The sequence below is a fragment of the Schistocerca americana genome, chromosome 2 (genome assembly GCF_021461395.2).
Source record: "Schistocerca americana isolate TAMUIC-IGC-003095 chromosome 2, iqSchAmer2.1, whole genome shotgun sequence".
In the NCBI taxonomy this organism is placed as follows: domain Eukaryota; kingdom Metazoa; phylum Arthropoda; class Insecta; order Orthoptera; family Acrididae; genus Schistocerca; species Schistocerca americana.
The window spans coordinates 1,055,376,186-1,055,382,273 of record NC_060120.1 but is presented as its reverse complement, the minus strand read 5'-3'; the positions used below and the strand labels follow the sequence as shown (position 1 = coordinate 1,055,382,273).

Genomic DNA, 6,088 nt, shown 5'->3' with positions numbered 1-6,088 from the left:
GCTGTGAAATATTTTAATTTAGAAAGCATTATTGTAAAAAGTGTAGCTTGATGGGAAATTGTACGTTTTGTACCTTTTGGCATAATTTACCGTACATTAGAACCTGGAAGATGCTCAGATAACAGGTACCACACAATTTGTTGAAACATTTCCGCAGTCCATGGTGATCATAGCTCAAATGGGTGTACCATATCAGTTTATTCACTCACTAAAAAGTGAATCACTAGGGTGTCTGTATCTGAATGAAATATTATTTAAATGTCATACCTCATTCTTGTATTTGATAACCTCTTTAATTCATTCTGTCATCGTTACATTTTTTTAATGTAAGGTTCAGCATTACCACTAGCAGTGGCAAAGGTACAACATATTATATTGGTTTATTAGACACAGGGCAACGGCCTTGCCGCAGTGGATACACCGGTTCCCGTCTGATCACCGAAGTTAAGCGCTGTCGGGCGTGGCCGGCACTTGAGTGGGTGACCATCCGGGCCGCCATGCGCTGTTGCCATTTTTCGGGATGCACTCGGCCTCGTGATACCAATTGAGGAGCTACTCGACCGAATAGTAGCGGCTCCGGTCAAAGAAAACCGTCATAACGACCGGGAGAGCGGTGTGCTGACCATATGCCCCTCCTATCCGCATTCTGAGCAGAGGATGACACGGCGGTCGGATGGTCCCGATGAGCCACTTGTGACCTGAAGACGGAGTGCTTTTTTATTAGACACAGCAATTGAGTCTGCATATCCTACGTTTCGAATTTGTTATCGATCACTTCCAGCATATAACATTTTCTAAGTTTCGCAAGGTTGTATTCTAGTTCCCTTTGAATTGCTAATGTTTGGCTTGTTGCTACTTCATCTTGGAATGACAGTAAGTTATGCAGTAGAGAAATGCTGAGAATACTACAAATTAAAAACTTACCAATTATACATCACATCAGCACTATTACAGAACAGAACCACAAATCCGGCTACATAACTGGGAAATAATTGTACTCTGGACAGAAAGGTCGGCAAGTGAAAGTATCTAACGAAATATATTTAATGATGGGAAATTGAAAAAAAGTCCCTAATCTGATATTTGGTAATATAAATTGAAAGGATTTCTATACAGTGACACTATCAAATGTTGCTGACTCTGTTATGAAATTGCTCACTCACAGCGGGTGCATGTTACGTGTTGTGAATGTGGCCACGTCTGACTTAGTTTACTGCAAGGAACAAAGAAATCTCCTTCCACATGAGTTCTGTAATTCGGCTTCGATAATGTTTTGCCTGCAATGGACACTTGGTTCTGTTCCTAATCCGTGTAACTGTAATAAAGACAAAAGAAACTGAAAGAGAAAAGCATTGTGCTGCATGCTATAGTTTACTACTAATCGAGAGAGACAACATCTTATCCACTCCTTGTTCATCTGTTAACGATGCTCTCAGTACTCATTGCAGTCAAAATGTATTCAAAATGTGCGGCAATTAAGAACAGGCTGAGGATGAATATAAATATTTCGTAGATTGTGAAGAATGTATTGGACAGGTTACATATGAAATGAAGAAATAACTAAAACATTAGGAGAGAAAAGAGGCCTATGGAAGACCATACCAGAAGACAGGACTGATCTATTGTGATATCTGGTACGGCAGTAAGGAATACTGTAGTTGAGGGTAGTAGGAACAGCAGGGTTAGAGGGACAGTGCCTCATAAATGGGTGATTGTTGCTGTGTATATAAAAAGATTAAAACAGAACAGAAAAGGATGGGGGACAGCAGCAGACCTGCCAACGACAGACTGTGATCCTACATTTCTTTAACTAGCGAATTAAGATGTAAAAAACACTGTCTTCCTATTATCTGTGTCCCCGAGGCGAAAGTTTGTACAGGGATACTTTTAAGCCAGTTTCAAGTACGGCAGCAACTTTCAAACTATGTTTATTGGTAGTTACGAAGATAGAGGTGACCTAGTAGGTAAATGAGGTTTGGAAACAGGTAGGAAATGCAGGTGACGGCAACCTAAAAAATCTAGAGATTTCCCTCAATGCTCGTTGGCAAGACACATAGCTCTTTTAGATGAATGCGTAGTGCCTGCTCTTTTTGACGTGTCCGAAAATACAGATACCATGCGTTCATGTAACTGATTAGCGTCGATTTGCAACAAATCCATCTTCTTCGGTGCGGATGCGTGACTACGTCTGACCTCCCGCAGGGATCTCGAACTAGCGAGCAAGGCTGACATGGACAGCCACTGCGGTGACGCTCGGTGTGAGTGTGGGTCGGCCGAGAGGCGTGCTAAGGTAGACCGCACAGTTGCTGCAAACACTGTGTCCAGGTGGCACAGTGGCCAAAGCAGCTGCCTAGTAAGCAGCAAATCCCGGGTTCGAATGCTGGTCAGGCACACAGTTTCACTGGTCGCCGCTGGTCCCACGCTCTGACATCAACAATTCCTTCCCTTCCCTTACCTACCTTCCTCCTCCTCCCCCACCCCTCCCTCGCGACCTTCAGTTTACATACAACATAGTTTTTTTGTAGAAGTGGCCGTTCAGGATGCGTACCTGAGGGTCTGGTGTCTTCTTGCTGGGACAGGGTTTTTAAATAGGACCCAGAAGGATCACTCAGCCCTACTTTGGAGGGTGCCCTGGACCAGCCAACACCAGCACCCGTGTGGACCACAGGGAACCAACCGGGCAGCCGCCAGCCGGCGTCAGCCGAACACAGCGAGCAGCTACGGCCTGTAGGCCTGCGAAACGCGCCTTCATGCTCCACTGTTGTTCCTCATTGCTGGCAAGGCTCTCTCTCTCTCTCTCTCTCTCTCTCACACACACACACACACACACACACACACTCATCTCGACCCTGTAGGGACTTCATTGATTGCGTTTCGATAATTTTCATTCTAACTTAGGTTTGATAAGCTGTCAGCTTGGTACTTCTTGATATTCAACACCACTTCCATCCGAATTCAGTGCTTAACGTTGCCTTGTCAATCTCGAATGCAGAATGTATTTCAATTACGTAGTCGAATATGTGCTGTTACCACTGTTGTGGTTTTCCGTGGTTAACCTTAATCGGCTGACTCTGAGCACTATGGGACTACACATCTGAGGTCATCAGTCCCCTAGAACTTAGAACTACTTAAACCTAACTAACCTACGGACATCACACACATCCACGCCCGCGGCAGGATTCGAACCTGCGACCGTAGCGGTCGAGCGGTTCCAGACTGAAGCTAACCTGAATCGCTCAAGGCCAGTGTCAGGATGGTTCCTTTGAAATGGCATGGGCAATTTCCTTCCTCATCCTTCCTTAATCCGAGGTTGTGCTGCGTCTCTAATGACCTCGATGTCGGCCGGACGTTAACCACTAATTTACCTTTCTACCCCTTGTCATGCTTGTGATACTACCCTTCCTGTTCATCTACATAGCCATGAGTAACTCAAAGAGACTCCTTGATTCACACTTGCAAGTGGAATCGAGTCAGAAATTTGCATGGCCGCACGGTACGGCATCTCCTTCATTGAGTGCCATTTGCCAGTGGAAGCGCTGCGTAGGTGACACGTACAGCACAACATGACTGAACAAGGAAAGAAAGTCACTAGACGGAGTCCTGTTGAAATGGACATTACAAAAGCTTGTTCCCTTGGCGGCGGAACTAAATGACATCGCCAATGAGAACAGTAACGTCCACAATTATCGTAATCCTTGCAACATATTCCGTTTGGTGGTTTTGGGGCCTCTAATGACCTTCTGCGTCTGAATATTTCTACGACACCGAGCTACCCAAATGCGAATGACATAAGTATATTTTGCCCTGAGCAGTGCAACTGAAGTTGCATGGTTGCGCCTGTTACTTCCCACATATATCAACGAAATTAGTAACAGTGAGCAAAGGAATATTGACTAATTAAATAAAAGATGACATTGAAGATTGTGCCGCTTGAGAGATCGATCCGCCGGATGCGATTCTCTCGATAAACAGAACAGAAGAATGGCTATGTTAGCCGAAGAGTACGCAGCCAGTCACAGTTCTTACGGTCGCCGCTAGGCCACTTCATGTGTAGCAGGAGAGTACTGCAGTTGTGCCAGACTACAGTTCGTAGCCGCGCTCAGTGGTCAGCCAGCGCTGATGTTAGTCATCGGCTGCAGCTCAGTCATTGCTGCCATCGAGTCTTTGTAGCTCCGTTCCAAGTTAGTCTTCAAATTCGCCGGATTCGACATTCAAGATTACGAGAGATGAATTCGTCACTGCATGATTTGCGACTTGTACATTATGTCATTCTGCACACGCTTAGTCTAGTCGCGTCTTCTATAATTGTCAACAAACTGATCATGGACTACAGCGAAATCAAGTGATAAATACTTTCATATTTTGTACTCTTGTTAATTAATTTTGTTTTCCTGTTGTAACTACCAAGCAGTCTTGGCTTAGTATAACCCACTTCTCCACCTCCTTGGCTACGTCATATTTGCCACCCCATGTTGATGAACTCGATTATGGTGGAAGATCGAGAGCTATCAAAGATAATAATACATTTATTTGCAGTAGACATGAATGAGATGAGACATGTTGTTGTTGTTGTTGTTGTTGTGGTCTTCAGTTCTGAGACTGGTTGATGCAGCTCTCCATGCTACTCTATCCTGTGCAAGCTTCTTCATCTCACAGCACCTACTGCAGCCTACATCCTTCTGAATCTGCTTAGTGTATTCATCTCTTGGTCTCCCTCGAAGATTGTTACCCTCCACGATGCCCTCCAGTAGTAAATAGGAGATCCCTTGATGCCTCAGAACATGTCCTACCAACTGATACATTCTTCTTGTCAAGTTGTGCCACAAATTCCTCTTCTCCCCAATTCTATTCAGTACCTCCTCATTAGTTATGTGATCTACCCATGTAGTCTTCAGCATTCTTCTGTAACACCACATTTCTAAAACTTCTATTCTCTTCTTGTCTAAACTATTTATTGTCCATGTTTCACTTACATACATTGCTACACTCCATACAAATACTTTCAGAAACGACTTCCTGACACTTAAATCTATACTCGATGTTAACAAATTTCTCTTCTTCAGAAACGATTTCCTTGCCATTGCCAGTCTACATTTTATATCCTCTCTACGTCGGCCATCATCAGTTACTTTGCACCCCAAACAGCGAAACTCCTTTACTACTTTGTCTCATTTCCTGATATAATTCTCTCAGCATCACCAAACTTAATTCGACTACATTCCATTATCCTCGTTTTGCTTTTGATGATTTTCATCTTATATCCTCCTTTCAAGACACTATCCATTCCGTTCAATTGCTCTTCGAAGTCCTTTACTGTCTCTGATAGAATTACAATGTCATCGGCGAACTTCAAAGTTTTTATTTCTTCTCCGTGGATTTTAATACCTACCCCGAATTTCTCTTTTGTTTCCTTTACTGCTTGCTCAATATACAGGTTGAATAACATCGGGGAGAGGCTACAACTCTGTCTCACTCCCTTCCCAAACACTGCTTCCCTTCCATATCCCTCGACTCTTATAACTGCCATCTGCTTTCTGTGCAAATTGTAAATAGCCTTTCGCTCCCTACATTTTACCCCTGCACATTCAAAATTTGAAAGAGAGTATTCCAGTCAACATTGTCAAAAGCTTTCTCTAAGTCTACAAATGCTAGACACGTAGGTTTGCCTTTCCTTAATGTATTTTCTAAGATAAGTCGTAGGGTCAGTATTGCCTCACGTGTTCCAACATTTCTACGGAATCCAAACTAATCTTCCCCGAGGTCGGCTTCTACCAGTTTTTCCATTCGTCTGTAAAGAATTCGCGTTAGTCAGTTTAATAAGCTGTGACTTATTAAAATGATTGTTCGGTAATTTTCAAATCTGTCAACACCTGCCTTCTTTGGAATTATTATATTCTTCTTGAAGTCTGAGGGTATTTCACCTGTCTCATACACCTTGCTCACCAGATGGTAGAGTTTTGTCAGGACAGGCTCTTCCAAGGCTGTCAGTTTTTTTAGATTAGATTAGATTTACTTTCATTCCAATTGATCCGTAGTGAGGAGGTCCTCCTGGATGTGGAACATGTCAGAAAAACAACAATACATGACA

At 43.4% G+C, this 6,088-nt stretch overlaps 1 pseudogene; it reads left to right on the top strand.

Annotated features, from left to right (window-relative positions):
* Positions 1-393: 393 nt before the first annotated feature.
* On the top strand, positions 394-511 carry LOC124597449 (annotated as a pseudogene).
* Positions 512-6,088: the final 5,577 nt, after the last annotated feature.